This window comes from Pseudorca crassidens, chromosome 7 (genome assembly GCF_039906515.1).
Source record: "Pseudorca crassidens isolate mPseCra1 chromosome 7, mPseCra1.hap1, whole genome shotgun sequence".
Lineage (NCBI taxonomy): Eukaryota > Metazoa > Chordata > Mammalia > Artiodactyla > Delphinidae > Pseudorca > Pseudorca crassidens.
The window spans coordinates 34,937,636-34,962,639 of NC_090302.1; the positions used below are offsets into that span (position 1 = coordinate 34,937,636).

General features: G+C 49.5%; 1 protein-coding gene across 5 annotated transcripts in view; it reads left to right on the top strand.

The window, feature by feature from the left end:
• SHB (SH2 domain containing adaptor protein B) overlaps positions 1-25,004 on the top strand; it is a 134,152-nt gene that overhangs the window by 1,781 nt on the left and 107,367 nt on the right. The window lies entirely within an intron of this gene.

Consider the following 25,004-nt stretch of genomic DNA (forward strand, 5'->3'; position numbering starts at 1 on the left):
ACAAATCAGACCATCTCGAGCCCCACCTTTGAAGCAGGTTAGTTAATTCCAGCCAGATGGGGCCCTCTCCTCCCCCTTCACACTCCTGTGACACCCTCCTTTCCCCCACGAAATAATACTTGTTCTGTCTACTTCTGGTGGAAGGCAGTGTTTTGATTACATCTGAGGCCCAGTGCCTTGCAATGGCTATCAGGCCACTGTCCCTCTTGTTCTCCTCTGGCCCCCTACGTTCTCCCAAAGGTAAACTTTTGCCCAGGTGTGGGCTGGGGGAGACTGATAGAGTCTGAGTTTCTTTTAGGACTGGATGTCCAGACAGGAGGGAGACAGGCTCCTACCTGCCAGCTGGTGCTTGGAAAGGGATCTTTTTTGTTTTCCAGGCAGGAGGAGTAAGGGGATGCCCCTCCTGATTTTTTTCTGCCTGACTTCCTCTCCCCCAAGGTCCTAGGTCCCCCGAGTACTCCCTCCTCCCCCCACTGGGTCTGCTGAAGGCATCGTGGGCAGTCGGTGGATTCCACCTCCCTCTGGGCCAGTTTTGGGGACACATCTTGGAAGCATGGACTCTGGGCTTCCTAAGCATCCAGGATGCCATACCTAAATGACGAAGAGCTGGAAGCCAGGTGGCCACCCAGGTGCTGCCTTGGGGACAGAGGAGGTTTCTCCGAGAGCCCCCAGGATTATGGGTTTGTGGTTGATCTATGAGGGAAACAGCAGAGAGGCTCCCTGCTGCCTTATGTGTGGCCCAGGCTTGGCTAGGTGCTGGCCTGGGAGAACCTGAAGTCCCTGGGGATGGAAGGACGGCCCACCCTAGCTCTCCAGAGAGATTGTGCCTTCCCCCATTACTCCATGACCACCTCCCAGGTGGGCAAATCTCCTTTCTCTACCACTGCTTGTCGTTCTGCTTGCTCACTGAAGTCTTTCTTTATGGTTTTCAAAACTCTAGTAAATGTTTTTTCTTATTATAATTAAGACTGTTTCAAATACTGAGGAATAATAAGTTTTATAGCTGGAGTGTCAAGTGTGTTGAAGACTTGGCTTGTTTGTATTTCTTACAGGTCTTCTCTGTGCTCTCCCTTGCTGGGTACTAGAGCAGGGTCTAGTGAATACTGTGGCCCAGGCCACAGTGTGCATGGTAAGTGCCGTGATGGGACGTGGTCAGGGAGGACCATTATTATGGTTGGCTGCAGAAGAGAGCCTGGTGCTGTAGGGGACTGCAGGTAAAGGCCCTGTGGCCAGAATTCAGAGGTTAGAGTTGGGCAGGACCCCAGAGGGGCAGGAGGACCTTGAAAGCTAAGCACAGTGAGGGCCAGTGAGGGGGTTTAGCTGCTAAATGATGTGAGCAAATATGGTTTTTAAAAAAGATCTCTCTGGGGACTTCTCTGGTGGCACAGTGGTTAAGAATCCACCTGCCAATGCAGGGGACATGGGTTTGAACCCTGGTCCAGGAAGATTTCCCCATGCCGAGGAGCAACTGAGCCTGTGCGCCACAACTAGTGAACCTGTGGTCTAGAGCCCATGAGCCACAACTACTGAGCCCACCTGCTGCAACTACTGAAGCCTGCGTGCCTAGAGCCTGTGCTCTGCTCACTGCAACTAGAGAAAGCCTGTGCGCAGCAACAAAGACCCAACACAGTCAAAAAAAAAAAAAAAGATATCTCTGGGCTGTATTTTCACATACTAGGTTTTGACTTTGAGCGCTTTGGTCTTTTAAGAAGTTGTTGTGATCCTTGGAGTTGGAGGGATTGTGGCTACCAGATGTTCTTTCTAACGAGTAGGAGGGGAAGGAGCCCAGAAGGGTCATAGTATGCAGTGGTTCTCAAACTGGCACCCGGAGGACTGGTTAAAACACAGATTGTGGGACCCATCGCCTGAAGTGCCTGAGTCACCACACCTGGTGTGGGGCCTGAGAATGTGCATTTCTAACAAATTCTCAGGTGATCTTTTGCTGCTGATCCTGGGACCACACTTAGAGAACACTAATGAAACAGTGGCTTCTTAACCCTCCCTCTGGGTCTTCTGGTCAGAGCTGCTTTGGGATGCAGACTCTGGATGTCCTCATCTCTGCCCTCTTTGTGGGACTGCCTCCTAATCCGGGGCTAACACCCACCCCCAATTCCTGGCCAGGCAGCCAGGAGGCAGCCTGGTTTTCACATTATTTCCAGCCAGATAGCTTTTGGAAGGTCAGGCATACTGCAGATCCAGCCCTGAACACCCCAGAGCCCGCCTTCTGCCCCTCACCCACAGATCCAGGAAAACCTACTCTAGCCCACTTAATCTCAGACCCAGCTTCCTTTTTTCTGTTGTTAGGAGTTAGGACAAGAACCCCTAGGGCTGCTGAATGCCGCCTGCGTGCCAGGCCCTGTGTTTTTAACATCGGCCTGTGTTGAGGGTTGCTATGGCATGGGAGTAGGAGCTATTGGTCCATAGATCCTCCTTTGAGGGCCTCCATTGCCACCTCCCAACCAGCTTTATCTTTGGGGGGCCCTTCTCCTGCTTCCCTTAGTTACCTGTGCTTCCTTCTGACACATACGTGGGCGTCCTTCTACTCTCCCAGATAAGTCCCGGGGCACACACACACCTGGTCACATATGCACCACTCAGCCAGCCTCCAGTTTGGGGCATTTTCCCTTTTAGAATCGTCTGTAACAGACTGTGTTTTCAGTTTAACTAGCTTTTCCCTGCACTTACTTTTGTGCTCAGAGATCTCTTGGTACAAGGGCGAGCTAGGAGGAAGGGAATAAAGGCTGCAAAAGACTTGGCAGTAATCTTTGACCTAAGCCTCCGGAGGATATCTACACACATTGTCTTTTCATCATTTGTTTCCCAGTGTTTTTGTCTTGGGGAATTTAGTGAGGTCTTCACCTAGGAGGCAGCTTTGAGCTGGGGAGAAGGCTGACTGAAGCCTGCGGGAGCACTTAGGTGCCTGTGCTGTGAGTGTACATGCATACGTGTGTCCATATATGTATGTGTGTGGGCGTATGTGTGTGCAAATATATGTATGAAACCTTAATGTGGAGGGTGTTCTTAGAAACTAGAGCTTTCTTGCAGTGGGCCTCACTTGCGGAATGAGAGGTGACAATGTGAGATACGTGGGGTCCTGAGTTTAGATCTCACAGGGGAATCCTTGAAGACTGTTGAGTCAGGAAAAGGATGGACTCAGAGCCATGGTTGAGGAGGATCCCAGGTTACACACAGCTGCCACAGTCTGGGGGAAATGGGTTTGGAGTTAGGAGGCAATTACAATACAGTCCGAGTGAGACACAGTGAGGGCCTGAACTCCTGGGAAGAGAAAAACGAAACTTTAGTAGGTGGAAATATTATTCCTTCAGGTTGTCTTTATAAAAAAATAATGATGACAAAAAGGCCAGTAACTTGGTAGGTCTCCTTTTGTGCAGCCGAACAGGGCTCATCCAGTTGTATTTTCTGCTGAAGTCTTGTTCTTTTATCAAAATTAAGTAAATGTTTCCGCTGCAACTGAGAAAGTCAAGATGCACCATGACATCAGTTCCCCAAGTTTTAAATACATGCTGATGTGTACCAACAATTTATATTTTGTCAGCATCCACAGAGTTGAGTTAAATAACATGTTTCCTAAGGAATAAATAATATCATGTTCAACTTTTTTTTTTTTTAAACACTCAGCAAACAGTTTCTGAGCAGCATGCTAAGCAGGGGGCAATTCAGAGAGAATAAGTGGTGGCCAGCTTTCCAAGAGAGAAGCTTTTCAGTTTGTAGTTGAACACGAGCTTTTCAAGATCTAGTCTGGGAGACAGAGACGGGTAATGAGGCAGTGTCGCAACATGTGGCATGCCAGAACAGAAGGGTGTGCAAAGGGCTGGGAGGGCCTCAACTCTGTCTGTGAATTCAAGGAGGGCTTTCGGGGGTGGCAGCATTTGAGCTTCTCCATGCAGAGGCTTGTGCCAAGAGAATGGTTGGAGGCTCTGAAGGGTGGGTGTGGCAGGAGGTTGCAGACGGAGGTTAGAGCCACAACAGGAAGAGAGTGTCTCACTGTCTTTGTGGGGAGTTGTGACTTGTCTTTCAATCCTTTTCACTTCAAATCATTGATGTATAGCTTGATTGAAGCCAGGGTCAAGCATGAGCTGTCAGTCATTTCTATTTGGTTAACAACCACATTCTCCAGTTCTGAGAAAGTAATTGATTGGAAAGGTAAGAGCCAAGCTTGGTAGCTGTGGTTTGGCTTGGAACACTTTCTTCTTTGAAGTCCTGTCCCTTGAAAGTAGTGTGAGAAAAACGCTGCATATCAAACCCAGTTTTTCCCATTGATTCCCCGGAAGAGAAGTATGTTCTCCAGGCTTCAGGCTAACCGCTTAATTGGTCCTTGAATCCTCACAATCACCGGAGAAGGGGTTTATGTACTGTATCAGTTAGCTATTGCTGCGTAACAAATCACGCCAAACTCTGGTTTTAAACCAGAGGTTAGCAAAGTTTCTTAGAGCCAGTTAGTAAATAATTTAGCTTGCAGGCCAGACAGCCCCCATCACAACTATTCAACTATTCTGCCATTGTAGCTTGAAAGCAGACTTAGACAATATATAAATTAAAAGGGTGTAGCTGTATCCAATCTTTATTTACAAAAACGGGAAGCTGGCCTGTGGTCTGTAGTTTCCAACCCCTGCTTTAAATGATAAGCCTTTATTATTGACCATGAACCCACACGTCAGCTGAGTAGTTTTTCTGGCCTCAGCTGGGCTCACTCAGGCATCTAAGGTCAGTGTGGAGTGTATGTGCTGCCCTGCCAGTCCTAGCCAGGCTCTCTTACATGTATGGGGATGCCTGGTTTAGGATGGCCTTGGCTATATCGAGTAAGCTCTGTTCCATGTGGTCTCTCATCTTCCAGCGAGTTAGCCTTGTTCATATGATGGTGGCAGGGTTCCAAGAAATTACAGAAGCCCATACAGTTTCTTGAGGTAAGAAACTGGCCTACTGTCCCTACTGTCCCTTCTGCTGCATTCTGTTGACCAAAGCAAGTCATAAGGCCAGCCGGGATTCGGGGAGAGAGGAGGAGCTGCGAAGTCCCATGGCAGAGGACAAGGATACAGACAGGCCATTAGTGCTATTGGGGCCTTTAGTGCTATTCCTCTACCATGGATAGTATTGCCCCCATTTTACAGTTAAAGAAACTGAGTCTCAGAGGTAATAACTTGCCTAATGTAACACAGCTACCAAGTGATGGGGCCCAGTTTATACCTATTCAGTCTGAATTCAAAGCCTATATGCTTTTTATCAATTTGTTCCTCTCCTTTCAATGATTTAGATGGAGATAGTAAGACTCTGATTTTTTAATCTTTTTTTTTTTTTGCGGTGCGCGGGCCTCTCACTGTTGTGGCCTCTCCCGCTGCGGAGCACAGGCTCCGGACACGCAGGCTCAGTGGCCACGGCTCACGGGCCCAGCCGCTTCACGGCACATGGGATCCTCCCGGACCGGGGCACGAACCCGCGTCCCCTGCAGCGGCAGGCGGACTCTCAACTACTGAGCCACCAGGGAAGCCCCTGATTTTTTATTTATTTATTTATTTGGCTGCGTTGGGTCTTCATTGCAGCGCACCGGCTTTCTCTATTTGCAGCGAGCATGGTCTACTCTTTGTTGCGGTGCGCGGGCTTTTCATTGTGGTGGCTTCTCTTGTTGCGGAGCATGGGCTCTAGGCGTGCGGGCTTCAGTAGTTGCAGCATGCAGACCCTAGAGCGCATGGGCTTCAGTAGTTTTGGCACGTGGGCTCAGTAGTTGTGGCTCGCAGGCTCTAGAGCGCAGGATCAGTAGATGTGGTGCACGGTCTTAGTTGCTCTGCGGCATGTGGGATCTTCCCAGACCAGGGATCAAACCCGTGTCCCCTGAATTGGCAGGCGGATTCTCAACCACTGCGTCACCAGGGAAGTCCCAAGACTCTGATATTTACTGAAATGTGTGTTGTATGTCTCCTGCTCCCCTTCACTTAATGCTCCTCTTCTTGCACCCCCTCCCCCATCCCTTTCAGTCTGGGCTTTGGTGGTCCCCAAAGGCTCCCCAGAGCTGGCTTTTCTCTCTCCCTCCCTCATCTCCCTCTGAGTTCCATAAATGAGATGTTAATGTAGCACTTGAGTTATTTCATAGAAAAATTCTGCACACAGAGTTGCCACTTCCCAAGGGACAGCTGCACAAGATCACGAGATGTGTGTCTTGTAACTGTTATGTCTTCTCATTCAAGGACTGGCGAGGCTGTGTGTACTCTTTTAAGAAAAAAAAAAAAAACTTATATCTTGGCCCTTGTCAACAAGGAACCTAAGTTTCCTTGAAGGAGATCTGATGACCGTCTTCTAATCTGACAACCTCAGAACATGACTGATTTCCCCAGACTGAACCCCCAAGACTTGACCTCGTCCTCTCCCCCAAAGCATTTCTGACCCATAAAATAGGTGTTAAAAGGCAAATCTGAGACAAGTGTGTTTTCCTTTGGCCATTTAAGCAAAGCTGAACCTGCCTGTGGTCGAGTGCTTCCCTGGGCAGTTTCACTTGGAGCTGACTTTCTCATCTTGTGCTGAGAGAGCCAAGTGGTAGTGGCCTGTGGCGAAGGGGTAGGTCAGGCTGGGCCCTAGAAAATAAATTGGGATTTGTGGCTTTGAAGCAGAGAGCCGGGTTGCTGGCTGGCTGATGGCAGCACCTCCGTCAGCTTTCTGAGGGAGGCTGTTCCTGCAGGATGGAGACAGGCTGCCGGTGGTGTCTGCCACACTGACTTGTAACTTGTTTGGCTTGTGTTGACTGAGAAATTGCCATATGCAGGCCACTGTCAGGAGCTGTGTGGATACAGGGATGAACTAGGAGTTGGGTAGTGCCTGCCTGTAAGGAGCTTATTTTCTGGTGAGGACACAGGAACCAAGGTTAGAACACAGCTCTGTATGGCAGAATTTGTCTATAAACAAAGTATTGTGGGTGAGCTGAGAGCCATCCTGGCACAGAAGCTGTTCTGGGCAGAGCCTTGATTCCATGGAGCTGAAGGAGAAGCAGGGTCAGGAGGACGTTCATTTCAACTGAGGGAAGCAGGGAAGGTTTCTTGGAGGAGGAGGCGTTTGAATCAAGAAAGAGTAGTCACTTGAATTGAAGGAGCTTTCCACAATAGCAGTATTAGCCAGTACTTCCATTGCATATACTCTAAGGCAGACATTGTTCTTTGTGCTCTACGTGCGCTAACTTACTGCTCACCAAAGTCCCTTGAGGTAGATGCTACTGTCATTCCCATTTTACATATGAGAGCACGAGGCAGAGAGGTTAAGTAACTTGTCTAAGGTCACCCTGCCAGTAAGTGGCAGAGATGAGATTTGAAGCTGGCTTTAGGGTCTTTGTTTTGAATCACTGTGCCATATCACCTCAGGCTGCACAATCTCATACCTGAATTTTCTCTGCCTTATTTGTGGCTAGATTTAAACTCTTATAAAAATCCCCTCTGTTAGCATTGTAGGACCCACTCAAACTCCTACATTTGGGTGAGTATTCCACAGCTGAAAAGATACTTTCACACCCATAATTAATTTAACTCTAAGAGTCACTCTGTGAGGAAGGTGCTGTAACACCCATTTTACAGATGGAAAAACTGAGGGTCTAGGGAGGCATGGAGCCCACCCTGCCTCCCAGCAGGAACTGGCCGAGCCAGTAGCCAGGCTGTTGACCTTGTGTTCTGAGCCCAGTGCCCTTTGTGCCGGGGTGGTATGGAGGTGGTTTGGCCAAAGCTCCAGTCCACAGGAAGGGTGACAGCCTGATTGATTTCCGGTTCTTTCCGTGTTTTGATTCTGAAACGAGTTACTGAGATCATTAAGGAGCATCGACAGAGGACCTTGCTTCCACAATGGAATTTTCCTTCTCTTCCTGTTTGGTATTTTCCAGTAATATTTCTATTAATGTTTCACTTTCGGAGGCACTGGCTTCCTGAGAGTTTGCACTTTCTCAATTGATGAGCCAGGAAGAACTGAATTTTCCTCTAAATCATTCAGTTCCTTTCCATCTTCTCCAAGGGGAGCTCTCTCTGGATTTCCCATTATGCAGTAGAGGAAGGATCTTGGAGGTGGGTCCAAGGGATGGAGAGAGAATTAGTCAGGGCCCTGGGGAATGACTCAGGCCCTGAGTTTTCCAAGCAGAACTTAAGAATAATGGTCAGAAAGGGGCTTCCCAAGGCCGGGGAGGGGAGAAATGACTTGATAGGTGGGTGGGCTGGGGCAGGGCTGGTCCACTGCTGGGCCTTCACTTACAGGCTGGACTCCGAGTCCTCAGCTGGGCCATGAGAGCCCATACCAAGTCCTTTCTCCTCATTCATTCATTAAACACACATTGTTGAGAATGGGCTACCTGCTGGGTATTGTTCTATTTAGATGCTGGGGATACAGCCGTGGACAAAACATAAAAATTCATGCTACCCCGAGTTTACCCTCTCGTGAGAGGATTCAAGCAAATAAAGTATGTCGGGTAGAGTGTAGAGAAAAATAAAGCTGGGGTGGGCCTCAGTTTGGGGTGGGGTGCTGTTTCAGATGGGTGCTCAGAGGGCTTTGCTGAAGGGTGTGATGGTGTGATTCACACGGCTCTCGGAGAGAAGTGCATTCCAGGCAGAGGGAACAGTCAGGGCAAAAGTCCAAGGCAGGAGCATGCCTGGCTGCTTCAGGGAGATTGGCATGACTGAGTGGAGCAGGTGGAGAGGAAGTGGGGAGACGAGTTCTGAGAGGTGGGACAGGGAGGCTGAGTGTTTCGGGCCTCTCTCGCTTTATCTCTGGGTGAGATGGGAAGTCAGTGGAGGTTCTGAGCAGAGGAATGACGTCATCTGGCTTTTGGGTTTTGAAAGGATCACTCTGGCTGCCTACTGGAGAATAGACTGGAGGGGACCAGCCAGGAGACCAGCTGGGAGGACCTTCAGCCACAGGAACTGGGGTGCTAGCGGTAGGTGATGAGAGGAGACCAGATTCAGGACATGCCCTGAAGGTAGAGCTGCAGGATTTCCTGCCAGATGAAATGTGAGATGTGAGGGGTGAGGAGAGTCACAGATGACTCCAGGTTTTAGCTTGAGCAGCCGGGAGGGTAAATTGTCATTAGCTGAGATGGGAGGACCCTGGAAGCGCAGTCACAGTCCAGCCAGTGGAGTTGATCCAGCAACTGATTCTGGGACTTAAGAGCCAAACACGCTCTGAGAACCCAGAGAAGGCATGGGTGGCCTCTGTCTGGGGCTGGGGAAAACCACCAGGAAGAGGAAGTCATCTGGGAGGTGGGTCCAGAGGAAGGTGCACATGGGGCATCCCAGACAGAAGGGGTCCTGTCGACAGTGACTGAGATTGGAAAGGGACCCCTGCTGGGCGCAAGCAGGTGTGGCCAGAGCCTGGGGATTGACTGGTGTAACTGCACATGATAGAGGAAAGAGGCAGGGAGCTGGATGTGAAGGGCCACCTGCCACTGGTCGAAAATTGCCCCCATTCTCCAAATTGGGAGGCCACCTGCTGTGTTGTGTGCCTCAGCTGGGCACCAGAGCAGGGTGAAGAGGAGGCTGGAACCTGCCTGTTTTGCTAAGCAGAGCATTTCCTTACGGAGCGCTTGTGATTGTTGCCAATGTTCTTTCTCATCTGGGGCTCACCAGTAGGTGGGCTACGAGGAGGAGGCAAAAAGAAGGAGGAAGAAAGGAACTTTCCTGGTTTCTACAGGCCACAGCTAAACTCTAAAAATGAAAATGACCAGAAAATTCTTCACAGTGAAGCTTCACTGTTTTGTGGGGCGTGCACTCCCAGAAAGCCAGACAGCCTCGTAATCCTCCCGGTGCATTCCAAAGCCGTGCATGTGATTTGGGGCCCGCGTGGCATTCGCGGAATGACTCAGCCCCTACCTGCTCTCCCATGTGGGGCAGATGCGAGTTGGCCGTGTTCTAAGGCCGTTCCTCAGAACAGCAAGCTTGGATTTTTTGATATATTTCAATGTTTATCTCTGTGTTAACTTTTCTCTTCCCCCTTCAACAAAACTAAGACAGGTTTGGTATAGAAAATGCTGATAAGCAAAACTAAAATAGAAACCAACTTTAATTCTACAATTCAGAGAAACCGCTGTTAACATTTCACTGTTTTTCCATCTAGCCTTTTTTTCAGTGCATATATATGTGTGTGTGTCTGTGTATATATATATTTCACTTCACAAAAATTAATATTGTGTGTATCTATTTGTGTTCTTTTTGCTTAAAGACATGGAAAGATGTCTACATTGTCTTAAACATTCAACAACAGTAATTTAATGTCTGTATAGTATTCTGTTTGCTTATTTAGGCTCTCCCAGTTTTCACTAATTTAACAGTGCTATAGTGAACATCTTTGTAACTTAATTCTTTGCATAAATAAGTCTGTGATTATTTATCTGGGATTGATTCCCAGAGGAGAATTGTTGGGTAGAAAGATAAAAATTTTGATACATTCTTTCAAATACTAGAAAGACCTTACAAGTTTTCACCTGCTTTACTCTAATGCAATTTAGTTTAATTTGCAGTTTCTTAGGTTACTGGTGCATATGTTTGTTGACTGCTTGTGTCTCATTTCCGAAATTGTGTACTTCTATCTGTCCATCCTTCCTGCCATAGGGTTTATCTTTTTATTAATTCGTAAGAGCTCTTTGTGGATTAAGGATGGCAGCCCCTCGCCTGCCGTTTGGGTTGCAGGGTATTTTTTTTTACAAGTTTGTAATTTGCCTTTCGGCTCTGTATCTGGTGGTTGCTTTTGTTGTTTACACTGAATGGTTTTCTGTTGCTGAATCAGTCGATGTTTCTCATGATTTTTGAGTGTGCTGCTTAGAAAAGTTTTCTGTACTCCAATGTATTTTCTTCTAATACTTTGATGGTTTCTTTCTTTCTTTCTTTGGCTGCGTCAGGTCTTAGTTGTGGCACATGGGATCGTTCGTTGCAGCACGCAGGCTTTTTTGTTGCACTGCGCGGGTTTCTCTAGTTGCAGCGTGTGGCTTAGTTGCCCTGTGTCCTGTGGGATCTTAGTTTCCCGACCAGGGATCGAACCCGTGTCCCCTGCATTGGAAGGCAGATTCTTAACCACTGGATCACCAGGGAAGTCCCTCTTTCTTTTTTAACGTTGACATTTTAATCTGGAGTTTGATTTCAGGGTATGAGGTAGGGTTTTAATGTTATTTTTCCAAATGACCAGTCTGTGTCTGGACATCCTCTCCTCCTTGCTTGCTCTGTGAGCTGTCTGTATTTCTTCAGGTGCCTTTTTAGACTTCAATATTTTGACTCCATCTTGCCCTGACTGTGTTAAATTCTCATTAGCTATTATGATAATGATGATTTCACCTTGTCTTTATAAAATGACACCTTCCGTCTGCAGATACCCATGCACTTATTATACATTCAACTCCTGACACCTGAGGGAAGTAACTGGGTATTAGTACTTCATCTTTGGATGCCATACCTGACGCGGTGGGTGGGATGAGGCCAGGAAAGCTTCGCCTCACCTCTACTGGAGTCAGCTTCCTCCTCCAGGACCAGGGGGCCGGCTGTCTAGGTATATCCAGTGCAACCACTTACTGTTCGCCCTGCCTATGTAGCCTTATCTGGGTGGGTCCCTTTCAGCTTTCGCGTGGTGACTTTTGTGGAGAGAGGGGTGCAGCATTCAGTCATCCATGCAGCAAACATTTTTTAGATACCCGCCATGTTCCAGCACTGGGCTGAGTCATGCAGACCATCAGCAATGAGTAAGCCCCGGCACTCTAACTCAAAGCCCAGGAGGGGATGCTGGAAAGGCCCAGGAATATCTCTGCTGCAAGGCAGAAAGTGTTCAGTGCCAGGATACAGAGGCAGGTAATGACTCTGAGTAACAAGAAGCATTGGAACCTGAGGTGGGCACGGGCAGCACTGTAGTAGACCATGGGTAGCAGAGCTCAGACTGGAAGGATGGAGAGGACTTGAAGGTGTGGTATGTGGGGACTATATTATTTTGGTCATTTAAATTTTTTTCACACCCACCAAAGTCCAATGCAAGTGACATGAATTCACAGAGTTCTTCCCCCACCCACCGACCTCTTCTGTCCCCTCAACCCAGGTGTCCTATGTCTTCAATTGGTGAGGGACCCTTTCCGAGGCTCTGTTGCACGTTCTTCTTTTCCTGGCTCAGGCCAGCGTCAGGATAATCCATCCTGCAGTGTCTGCTGTGGGGTTTGTGACATTAATGAATTGGTGTTGATGGAACAGATTAAGACCAGGAGTGTTCACAGTGAATAAGTCAAGGAAAAAAAGGTGCAGAATTTTCTGCATGAACACGGATGAACATTTTTATGGGTCTAAGAGGCTGAGGGTGTCTGCCTAATTCACTATGCTGTGTGTCACAGCATGTCAATGAACCCTACCTAGACCAGCCCTGGCAGCACAAATCACCAGGAGAGCATTTTTCAAAATTTTTAGTTGCCTGGGCTCCACCTCACACTAATCACACCATGGTTTCTGGGGACAGAGCCTGAGTATCAGTACTTTTGGAAGGTCCCCATGTGATTCTGATATGCAGCCAATGCTGAAAGTTGCTGTCCTGGAACTTGGTTTGGGGTTCCAGGGGAGCCTAGGGATCGTCCAGTCCAACCCTCCTGCATCCGTGCCTGAAAACTTCCAGTTATGGGGGGATTTGTCACATGAGCACACACTCGTTTGCACAGCTGAGCTTTCAAGTTTTTTCTGCTGTTCCCTCCAACTTAGTACAGGTTTGTTGAGTACCTGGTGTTTATGGGAGCTCTGCTGGCTGACCTCTTTCTCTCTGTGGATTCTGTTACTGTTTTAGTTGGACTCTGAGGTCAAGCAGAACCAGTCTAACCTTACTTCTTCCACATGACGACCCTCAGATGTGTGATCGTATCTTCAAAGGCAGAGGGAAGCTGCAGGCTGTAACATTTCCCCATAGAGCCAGATTCCCAGCCAGGACACCAACTGCTAAGGGCAAGTACCCTTCAGCATCACAAGCGTGGAGGGCATTGATGGACCCCCAGTCCAGGAGCTTCCCGGGCAGGAAGTGGCAGGCTGGAGCGGGTTCTGTGTTGGGGGGGCTGAGGTTGACCCTGAAGAGTTAATCCTTCTGAAGCGTGACCAGATGGGGAGCAGAGCATCGTTGGATTCGATTCCCAGGTGGATTTTGGGGGTCTCAGGGCAAAGAGAGCAGGAGAGCAGCAGTCAGGAGTAGATTCCAGGGTAGCGGGTGGGATCTTGCCATCAGGACCTCAGCGCTGAGCAGGTAACAAGCAGAGCAGAAGCTGCCTGGCTGAGAGCGGCGTGGTGTCAGGAGCCAGGTATTCTCGGGCCAGGTGTTTGCCCTTTGTGGGGGTAGCCGGTGACGCTACACACCACAGGTGCCTAGAGCTGTTGATCCAAACACGGCAGGACCCTAGGGGTGTCCACTGTGGTGATGTGAAATGAGCACTACTTTTGGGGTCAGAAGTCTGGGCTCAAATCCTGGACCTGGTGCTCAGAAGCTTAGTTATTTGGGGTTAGCTTCTCCGGGCCTGCAATGCTCATCTGTCCTAACATGGGCATAGTAATAATAGAGAGTGTCTCCTGACCCCTCACTCTGTGCCTCGTGCCTGTGGGACACTTTCTGTGTGTGATCCTCACGGCCAGTCTTTGAGGTGGTCCTGTTAGAATCCCCTTTTTACAGATGATGAAACACTCTGGAGATGGGGTTCAGGGGCAGTACCTAGGGTCTTTGTGAGGATTTAATAAAATTATTTGTTTAAATGGCTGAGCACAATGCATGGCATGTAGGAAGAGCTTTATGAATTCTTTTGGCCACAGTCTGTCCTGGGCCTCAACCCAGCCTCGAACTCTGGGCTTCTTATAGCCACAGTCAAGCCAGTGGGACTTCCCTTTCTGGCCGGGTGAGGTTGTCCTCAAAAATTATCCCTATCCTATATTGACAGTCAGTTTGTGGTTGACCTATGATTCTCTGCAGTGGGAGAACAGAAGTAAAAACTCTACCTGGATCACCACTCTGTTCCGAGTGCTTTATGAATATTAACTCACTGAACCTCATGACACCCTAGGATGTAAGTTCTATTGAGTCCCATTTTACAGATGGAGAAACTAGGGCAAACATGTGTGGGTTGTTTTGTTTTTTTTTAAGTACTTCGTCAATAGGTGACACAGCTAGTAATGGGCAGAGCTGCAGGTGGGGGTGTGAAGCCCAGGAAGTTAGTTTGGCTTCTGTCTGCCCTTAACCTCTATGCTACACAGCTATAGGGAACAGTGACAGAGGTCAGTTCTGTATCATCTGGTTGTTCCAAAACCATGAGGCCAGAGCCATTTAAAAACCATAGCCTTCTACTGTTAATAAAGCATCTGGTTTGAGCCAGGCACTCTCCATATGTCTTCTCAAGATAATGCTGCCAAAGTAGCATCAGGAAGGCTTCATGGAGGAGGTGGCACGGGAGCTGGGCCTTCATGGATACAGAGGATTTGGATATTTAGAGATTTGTGGATGTTAGGAGGACATCCTGGGAGGGGCGTTGCGAGTGGTCTGAAGTGACTGAAAGAGAGGCTGTGAGAAGACAAAAGAGAAAATATACAAGAGTGAGAGATAAGGCCAGGTGACAGAAGGCCCAAAGGGACAGGCCACAGAGTTTGGTCTGTCCTCTGGTAATGAAAGGTGGTGGAGCACAGGAGTGACAGGGTCAGATCTGGGCTTTAGAAAAAAACCTATCTGTCTCTCTCTTAAGAGGATGGGTTAGAGAGGGCTGGGGGAGGGAGGCCTAAGCTGAGCCTGGGGGTGGGGAGCCCCGTTGGGAGGACACCAAATGCTTTATGCAGACTGGCCTGACCCCAGTCTGCATTCTTTCTTTCTTTATTTTTTAAAATATTTATTTATTTATTTATTTATTTGGCTGCATTGGGTCTTAGTTGCGGCACGTGGAATCTTCGTTGTGGCACGCGGGATCTTTCGCTGCAGTGCGGGCTCTTCATTGCGGCATGCGGGCTTCTCAAGTTGTGGCGCACAGGCTCCAGAGTGCGTGGGCTCTGTAGTTGCGGCACGCGGGCTTAGTTGCTCTGCGGCATGTGGGATCTTAGTTCCTTGACCAGGGATCGAACCCTCATCCCCTGCATTGGAAGGCAGATTCTTTAACCACTGGACCACCAGGGAAGTCCCCCCCGCCCATACTGTGACTGACTGCTCAGGCAGCTCTCAGATGACATTGGGCAATGGAGGGAAATCGACTGAGTGCCTGTCTAGGGGATAGATTCTCTGGATCACTCTCATCAGTAGTTGAGATATGCCCTCTGTGTAGTTTGTAAGTTACCCAGTCCAGGAGAGCTTTTGTCCACATTCTGTCAGAGTCAGACGGATGGTGCACCAGGGGTCCCGGGGCCTGGGTCAGACATAGAGTTACGTCTCCACCTATGGTCTTTCTGGATAGTTGGGTGGGAGGAGGCCTTGTATGAACCAAGCAGCACCTCAGCTGCTTGCTTCTGTAGAAACACGGAGCAGGAAAGGGCAGAGCCACTGAACAGGGAAGTTGTGTGGGGTGAAGGAGGTGGGAGAGCATGCACTGTTTGTTCTGGGGGGCCACAGAGCTAGTCACCTGACCTTGAGACTGAGGTCCAGCTCTCCCATCTGTTGACAGCACCTCGGGGAGTTGGAGGCAGCCCAGGATGTCCGGGCAAACGATAGCAGGTCGAAGGAGCCACAGTAAAGCTGCTGCTGGAGGCTTCAGAAGAAGGGAATGCAAAAGGGAGAAGGGAGCGCTGGGGTTCTGGCTGCCACTAGGATGCCGACCTTCAGAGGACATCCTCCACCGGAGGAGCTCTGAGAAGCAGGAAGTGCTCAGGAGGCTTTGGGTCCCCAGGGGGGAAGAAACATTAGCCTTGATGAAGATGTTTGCTGGGCTCAGTTGAAGGGTCCCCTGAGGATCCCTGTCCAATTCCTCTCTCATTCATGGCTGAATCAGAGGCCCCTCTGGCCAGCAGAGCACGCTTCCCAATTCCTGAAGAGACGCTTTGTAAATAAAGATCTAGGAATAATGTGCCATCAGGCCAGCTCAGGGGGCTCTTGCCACATGCTTGGGGCACACGCCTGGGGAATTCAGCTGTCATTCAGCTCCTCCTTGCTGGGCTTCTGCAAGGCCTGGGATCCATCTGAAGGCCATCTGTGGCGTGACTGTGAAGTGACAAGATGGTGGGAATTGGTGTCATCACTTCCGAGTCACCCACAGGACAGCTGAGAACATTGTCAAGGCCTGGATCACACACGCAGGCCTTGGGCCTGATGTTCTCAAAGTGCAGACGCCCAAACCAGGCGTGCGTCTGGGGCCTTGCCTTCCTTCTCTTGTCCCGCCCCACCCTGATTTTTGTGTGCACCCTTGATTCTGGTTCTTTATCACCCTCAGACTAGAGCAGAAGTGGGCCTGGTTTTGAAAAAGCTGAGGAACTTTTCTCCATCCAGGCAAACCCTTTGTGTTGAGGAGTCCTTAAACTTATTAGACATGAAGCCTCCAGAGGAAGCAGAAATTGCTTCTGACGGCTCACAGAGATCGCTGAATGAAGAGTTTGAAAGTAAGAAATCAGTGGATGAGGGTGCGGGCACATTTTTTGGGGGGGGTACTATTTAATTCCTCTCCTAAATTAGAAATGCCTTTCTTTATACCTGTCAAATCCTTTGGGGAATGGTTATTCCAGAAAATTTCATAACTTCTTTGCTTTTGATGGTTTCTTCTGGTTTTACCTATTTCTCTACAACCCAGCAAGTACCTTGGAACATTGAATTCCTTCAAGTTCAGAGGCTATAGTTCTGTCTGTGCTCAAATATTTCTTACTCTGCAAGTAAATTTCAGTTGTACACCTTCATTCAGTCAGACGGTCATTTTAACTGGGACATTGCTGATAGGTGGGAAGGAAACTTTAAATTTATAAAGGGTACTGAAACAAAACAAGAAGTTCATGCCGTCTTGTGTTCCCCAGACTTTTCTTTAAAAAATTCGGAAAGGGAAATCAGGGCTTCCCTTGTAGGAAGAAGGAAGGCTTCCTTAGAAGATCTGGATTTTTGAATTTCAAAGGCTTGTTTGAATGTGAAATCTAAGGTCATCCTGTATTCACAGTCTAAAAATCAGAAAGAAGTGAGTTAGATTGTCATTATTAAGTTTATCCCTGCAGCCACTAGGGGCATGACATTTTCTATTCCTTAGTTCTTTAGTAGTAAAAGAGAATCTTACCCATTGCTGAATAAAAGACCACTTGAGCCCTGTTGCTGAAGAACCGTGGCATGTTTCCCTGCATTGGTCTGTGGTTGGATGGTCAAGACTGACAAACATTGACAGGTGGACCCAGAATCACAGGATGTGTCTCAGGGATTTGTAGCAAGCTGTGTGTGTTTCAGATCATCGTGCACTCGATTTTAAAACACTCCGGAATGCCCGCTCCGACGCTGGCCTAGGGATCTGAGAGCAGCAGTGTGGAGCAGTGAGAGAGCACTGACTGTTCAGGCTTAGTCTGGGTTCAAGTTGAGGGTCTATGACCTTGGGTAAGTCACTTGACCTTCCTGAGCCTATTTTCCCATCTTTAAATGAGGGTGTTCATCCCTATCATGAGGTCAGCCAATAAGGCCACTGTAAAAGGACCTTATAAATCAAGGTTGCCTTAAAAATGTTGTAGACTTGGTTCCAGGTCAGAAAGAATAACGGGAGACTGAGGGAACAACACAGAGAAGCTGAAAAGTTGCTACTCTCTGGCCCAGTGGTTCCCCTGTTAGGAGTTTATCCTAAGGAGAGAGTGAAGAGAGTCACAATGATTTAGCTACCAGTATCCTACAGCATTTGGAAAAAAAAAAAAAGGAAATTACTTAAATATCCAGCTGTGGGAAATGGTTCATGTATATGGTGGAAAGGAATGCGGCCACCCAGAGCTGGGTTGAGTAACTCAACTGCAGAAGAGTCAAGAGGGGAAAGGCTCACCACAGAAGACTTTAAAAGTAGGGTATAAGAACCCGAATAGTTGTAGTCTCCCCCTACCCCATTCCCACCTACACAGGTAGAAAAAGGGCCAGAAGTAAATAGACCCAAATGTGGATAGCGGTTGTCACTGCAAGGTTGGATAGTTTTCAGTTTTTTAAAAGCAAACACTATTTAATCACAAAGGAACATTTTTTCCAAGTAAATTAATGACATGGCAAGGGCAAGGGGAATGGGAAGGTGAGCCAGTGTAGGCTCTCTGCCTCCCAGCCAGGCTCTGCCCAGCCTTGTGAATGAGCAGTTGAACTTCAAAGCCAGGGCAGAGAGAGCGTCTCATTGTGTTGGAATGTGGGCGATGAGGCTCACAGGAAGTGATGACAAGCCCTTTGTTATATAAGCTCACCAAGCTGGCTCGGCGGTGCCAGTGGTGGCCCTTGGTGCCCGATCAGGACATCATCTGTCTGTGTCTGTGGTCACAGCCCTCTTATCGGAACTGTGCAGCCAGGCACCGGAAGATACAATGCACACCCTCTCTTCCTTTACTCCCACTGGCATATTGGGCTATTGCATACAGGGAGAGAGGCCAGCGTGAAGGAACTTACTGGCATTATTTACGACCAGGGAAGGTGTGGGGATTTTCCCTTGACCCTTCGGAAGACATCTATCCTGGCTGCCTCCAAAAGCCAGGGCTACCTGCCTTCATCTACTTCAGTTTCTCGGTTCCTATTGGTCTGTGCTGTGTTTACAGCTGTGGTCCTGCTGAAGGAGTTAGTCCCGGAAAGAGGGGATGATTCCCTCGGGCTGGGAACGTGGCTGCTCCAAAGGCAGATTGCAGTTTCCCTCTCTGTTAACTTCCCTACAGCAGGCAGGCCGAACCCAGCCAGGCATAGGACAGGTGCACACAGAAGCTGTGCAGTCTTGGAGTTTCCTGTATGCAAGGGTGTGTCCGTGCAAGCGCTGTGGCTAAAGATGGTGGAATGTTGCACCCAGTTGCACTTGCCCTTGCACCAGAGATTCTGAGCTACTTTGTATTGAGAACCTATTCTATGCTGTACTCTGCTGGGTGCTTTAGGTACAACACTAAACTGTAATCCTCCCAGGAATTCTGCAAGGAGGTTATTGTCCATTTCTTGTATATGAAAACAGATTCAGGGCAGGAGACATGGCCAAGGCCTGTTAAATTTCCATGCTTTTATTGACATTCCTGTCTTACTGGATACCAGGGACTCAGCATGTACTCATTTTTTATTTACACTCGCAGCTCCTGGCTCAGAACTTGGAACACTCTAACCATTCTGGATGAATTGAACCTTGAGACTCCATGCTGGGTGGCTTTGGACAAGTCCCTTCTCCTCTGTGGGCCACAGTGTCTCCATCTGTAATGGCCAGGTGTCGTCCTCTGTCAGCAGGCCCCGTCTTTTCCAAAGACTTCCCAGGACAGCCATCCCCAGACCACAGGTTCCTGTGGAATGCAGTTGGTCTTATAAGAGGTCTTTTACTATCGGGCTGAGGCCCGAACATCAGATGACTGTTGTCCCCAATTAACGAGACACGAGAAATAAAGTTGCACAGCTTTATAATGAAACCACATTTCTCACTGCCATTTCAGTTCACCCAGTGTTTAAGGCGCGCGTTCTGCCCTTGGCAGGCTCATGTGTTTCATTCCTTGGTGTGATCACCCACCTTTCACCTGAATTGGTTTGAAATGCCTTGGGTTGTTTCCAGAAATTAAATCCACTCTAGAGGACGGAAGATTTACCACCCCAAGATGTTTAAAGAAGTGTGTGGCCACCTCTGGGGGCCGTACTCAGATAGGAGCGCAGAGGGGCTTTGGGAACAAGGTTGTTCCTCCCAGGGGGGTCCCTTGTTCTTGTTTGCATGTGTCAGTTCCCACGCCTCAGCAAACATTCTGTAAAGGGCCAGGTGGTAAGTATTTTCAGCTTTGGGGACAACATGCAGCCCCTCAATTCTTCCCTTGTTGTTAGAAAGCAGCCATAGACAATATGTAAATCAGTGGGCATGGCTGTGTTCCAATAAAACTTTATTTATAAAAATAAAACTTCGCAGATGTCTAGTCTAAAATGTTAGGCACATCTGTTCATAATCACAGCCCATGTTGACTCGTTCCCTCCGTGTTTTGTACATACTTGTTTTGACCTCCTGATTGTATGGAAGTTCCCCCCACCCCGACCCCAGCTCCCACCCCTCCCCAGACCCGTGGGGTTTTTACAAGCTGTCTCTGACCTAGACATGCTATAAGAGCTTTCATCAATACTTAGTTGCACAGAAGTAGCCCACATTCTCATGTCAAAAAGTGTGTCTTTTAAAAATGCACCATTTTTTCCTACAACTGTGTTGTCCTGTGTAGGGTCTCTTGTTGTACAGTCTGGCTCATTATAAAGATGTAGGAAGTTGATATACTATCAAATTGCTTACTGTTACAGATTTTTTAGATGCTGTCAGAAGAAAAGCCCTATCCCTGACGTCCCATAGTGCTTGAGTCTTGACTCTTCTGGCCGGTCCTTCATCTTCTGTCTTTCAAAAGTGACTCCAGTCATGTCATTACTTAAACACTCTCCACAGCTTCTATCATGTCTAGACTCACAGTGTGACATCAAAGCTGACCCTTGGGCTTCCCTGGTGGCGCAGTGGTTGAGAGTCCGCCTGCCGATGCAGGGGACACGGGTTCGTGCCCCGGTCTGGGAAGATCCCACATGCCGCGGAGTGGCTGGGCCGGTGAGCCATGGCCGCTGAGCCTGCGCGTCCGGAGCCTGTGCTCTGCAACGGGAGAGGCCACAACAGTGAGAGGCCCGTATAACCGAAAAAAAAGAAGCTGACCCTTACCTCTGTGAAAGGCTCCCTCTGGCTCCATGATTCCCGGCCAGCCGGTTGGAAATTGCTTGCCTTCTGCCAGGATTTTACCTCCATGCCTTTGTATCTTTACCTGTAATGTGTCTTTATGCTCCTCATCCTTCCCAGTGAGAGCATCTCACACAGGGCCGGACCTGGAGTGGGCCCAGGAATGCTTGTCAAATGAGTGGCCTCAGTGAGGTTGATTGAGGGCGCAATGTGCTCTGAAACTCCTGGAGTCCCCAAACCTCCAGTGACTCCAGCACAGGGAAACACCCAAACCCCAGTGCCCCCCAGGGCAGCCAGCACACTCTAAATCATGGCACCTAGCGGGCCTCCAACAGGCAGAGTGGCTTTTGTGCCCACCTTTGTGGTGTGGTAGTGAGACTTACAGGAGGGTAGGGAGGTAGGCATCTGCGACGGGCAGCTTCCCCTCCACAGGGGCAGGTGGGAGTGATGATAATAACAGTTACCAAGCTCTGAGCATCTGCTGTATGCAGAGCTCTAAGCCAGGGACCTGTATGTGATCTGCACAGGCTTCAGGGTGGTGGCACTTAGGGATCCTTCAGCTCCTTCAGCATCGTGCCCAGCACCTAGTAGGTGCTCAGAAAATTTATTTTGAATGAATAAATGAATTAGGCTAGAAGGAGGTTTTTCTGGAAAGATTTGTTGTGGCCAGATGGAAGGGCCACAAATGCCGTACTAAGGAGTTAATTGAACCTTTGCTCTGTAGGCAGTGGGGACTTAAGGACAGGTTTGTGCAGGGAGGGGCATCTGTGCAACATGTGTCACGCTTACCCCATTATTTGCCCTTTCCGGTGTTACTGAGATGCCAGATAATGAGGTGTTGGGCTGCACAAAGCACTTCCTTGTGCCGGAGAGAGGCAGGGCCGGCCTTGAAGCCAGTTGGCCACTGGCCTCCTCCCTGTAATTCATGTGCAGCGGCAGGTGGGAATGAGCTGCCAGACAGAGCCAGGGCTTGCCTGCCTCTCCAGGTCGCCGCCTCGGCTTGCTGGCTCCAGCACAGGGGCCGTGGCCCTGATGCGAGGCCTGCCCCTCTGAGCTCTCCCTGCTGCTAGCATGTTCTGGGAGGATTAAAGGCAGCTGGCCGGCTCTTCCCAGGACTTGCTGACTCAGTTGATGGTTCCTATGGCAGGGGAGGGGGGAGGACCATTGCCTCTTGATTTCTCTCCCCATGTCAACCCCCACCACTCCAGCTCTGCATTCCCGGGCTGGGTCACCTTGGGCTTCTCCCGTCTAAAGGCAGCTGGTCCCACAGCTAAGTGCTTTTGCCCCCTTGTCCCCCAGAGACCACTTTTCCAGGGAAGATGCAACTCATTGTTTTTAGGTTGGGAAATGCACGGTGAAGATGTAAGTCCCCGGAATCTAAGTACGTGGAACCGTTACTTTGTTCATAAGGGGCTGTTTTAGTGGTTCAGGTCCCTACAAGTGTACTGGGTAAGCCCCCTGGCGTGGGCATGGTGAAGAATGCAGAACAGGGCATTGTGGAATAGGTGGAGAGAAGCTGGGGGGCAGGGCAGCAGGCACAAGGCGTTCCACCACACAGCAAAACGATCAGGGTCGCAGGGGCATCTGATTGATAGATTCTGGGCGGAGATCTGGGCAGATTCCTTGGAGAACGTTTCAGTCTGGCCCCAAAAAGTGGCTGTGGGAAGAATGAGAAGTACTCTGGGCAGAGGGCACAGCTCGGCCAAAATCGTGGAAGTCAGCAAGTACGGCTGGGGTCTGGTGGGAAAGTCTTGGGGCCGGAGCAGGCGGGGCTGTGGGTGACCTGGTAGATGGAGGCCTTCGAGTGGCTCTGAGGGCCTGGCTAGACAGTTAGCCATGCGGTTCTGCAATGTAGTAATGGGTCTGAGGGGCCCCTGGCTGGGCCTCTGTCACCCAGGGACCCAGTGAAAACCCAGGGCCTGGCCCATGGTGAGAGTTAAGAGGAATGTGACATCTAGTCTGGGCTGGGTTGCTCCAGGAAAGCCCATGCTTGGCCAGGCTGGAAATGAGCCCCTGCTGTTCTGGCTGTGACATCTGCTTCCTTGGGCTGGCCTTGGAAGAGCCTGTCACAGTGACTTCTGAGGGAAGCCAGCAGATGGGCAAGATGGAAATGCCCCTCCTGTGGAGTAGGGGAGCAGTGACCCTCACACGGGCACTTAGTTTGCCCTGAGCCCTCACAGTGGTATTGTCTCAGCTGCCACAGGGGGCAGAGAGAGCGGGGATTTCCAGTTCCCATTTTAGGGATGGGGAAGTGAATTGCTTGAAGTCCCCACAAAGTCAGGGAGGCCCCGAGCAGGGCTGGGGTATTAGTCACCACACAGCACAGTCCTCCGTAATTAAAGGGCATGGGCACAGTTAGGAGGTGAAGTTTGCAGTTAAATGACAGTTGAAGATGGTGGGTGATTTCTGGCTTCACTAATACATGTTAAGCTCCTCCTGTGTGCCAGGTGCTGTGCTAAGCTCTTATTGGCGTCATTCTTGCGACAACCCTCGTCAGTAGGTACTTTTCTTATCCCCAGTGAGTGGAGACTGAGGCGCAGCAGTTTGAGTAACTTATGTAACAACCCAGCACAGGACAGACGTGGCATTTGAGCCCAGGCAGTCCCACCCCAGGGTCTGTTCTAGCCCAACGTCCTGGGGCCTCTGTGAGGCCAGACGTGGGCACGATCCCCTCATCGGCCTCGGCAGACTCCTAGCATGCTTTATAATTAGAACAGACTGCAGCTCCTGCTAATGACTTCCTCATGAGATGCATACTCAGAAGCTCGGGAGAATATTGAAGAACGAGAAAGGAAATAGGTAGAGAATGAGGTTTCCACTAAGGCCCAAAGCACTATTTATAAAAAGTACGTGTGCGGGCTTCCCTGGTGGCGCAGTGGTTGAGAGTCTGCCTGCTGATGCAGGGGACACGGGTTCGTGCCGCGGTCCGGGAAGATCCCACATGCCGCGGAGCGGCTGGGCCCGTGAGCCATGGCCACTGAGCCTGCGTGTCCGGAGCACAGGCCACAACAGTGAGAGGCCCGCATACCGCAAAAAAAAAAAAAAAGTACGTGTGCAAGCCAACTTCGACCAGCTACGTTTGGCAGTCGGCTGACTCCTGCCATAACTCTGTCTCCTCTGCTGTCCTTGATGCATTCGGTACTGGCCACACCTACCACCCCGTTGTCCTTGATGCATTCGGTACTGGCCACACCTACCACCCCGTTATGGAGGACAGCTGACATCATGTCCCTCCAGTAAGAGCACAACTCTGATCTGATCACTTGGCTTCTCAGAACCTCCAGTGGCTTCCCATTGCCTTTTGGAATAATGTGGAGTTGCTTTAACCTGGCATTCAAGGCCTTCTACAAGGTGGTCCCCGTCTCCTTTTCCTGATATGCCAGAGAACATCCTTCCCTAAACTCACTGAATTTTTACCCCTATGCACTTTGCCCATGGCCATTTCCTGAGGCTGGCGTGTCCGTCTTCCCTCCCAGCACTCCATCCTGTCTGGCAAATGCAGGTTCAGCTCAGATCTTGCCTCTTGACAGAACGCTGACACAGCCTCTCTATTCTGCCCTTCCCCACCTGTGGGTCGTGCTTCTGCGCCTTGCTTATGATGATCTGACCCGCCTCACAGGTACTTTTGCGGTGCTGTGACTGTGCCCCTCCCCTGCACAGAGCTCCTTGCTGGGTGATGGGTTCACCTGTATGTGTGCATGGTGATGGGAAAGACAGCTCAAATAGAGCCTTTTGGGGCAGAGGTAAAATGAAGGATCCTGATTAGTGAAAAGGGCTTTCTGGGTATCAGGCATGAAGGGCTTACTTACGATTGTGTAGAAAACAAAGGACCTGGTGGTGAATGTACTTAGACCCTTCGTCCCTGGCTGGAAGAAACTGAGCTATGGCTTTTTAGTGTGGAGAAGAGAGGATCTGAGTGAGGATAAATGTCCTAAGCTCTCATCTCTTCCAATCCCTGCAAGTGCCAGGTCCTCTAGAAGTTAACTTCCCTCTAAACACCTGTGGGGCAGGTATCTTCTAAATCAACCCTGTTACCTTTCCCTGGGACAGCTGCATTTCCCTCCCACCCCTGCACACTCCATCACCCCTCCTCTTGCTGACTACATGTTATGCCTCTGCTTCAAAAGGTGTGTAAACACGTTCTCTGTTTACAGTAAAGCCCCAAAACAGAGCCCTCAGTCCACCCCCAAACTCCATTTCTATGTGTCTTCGTTACACACCCATACAA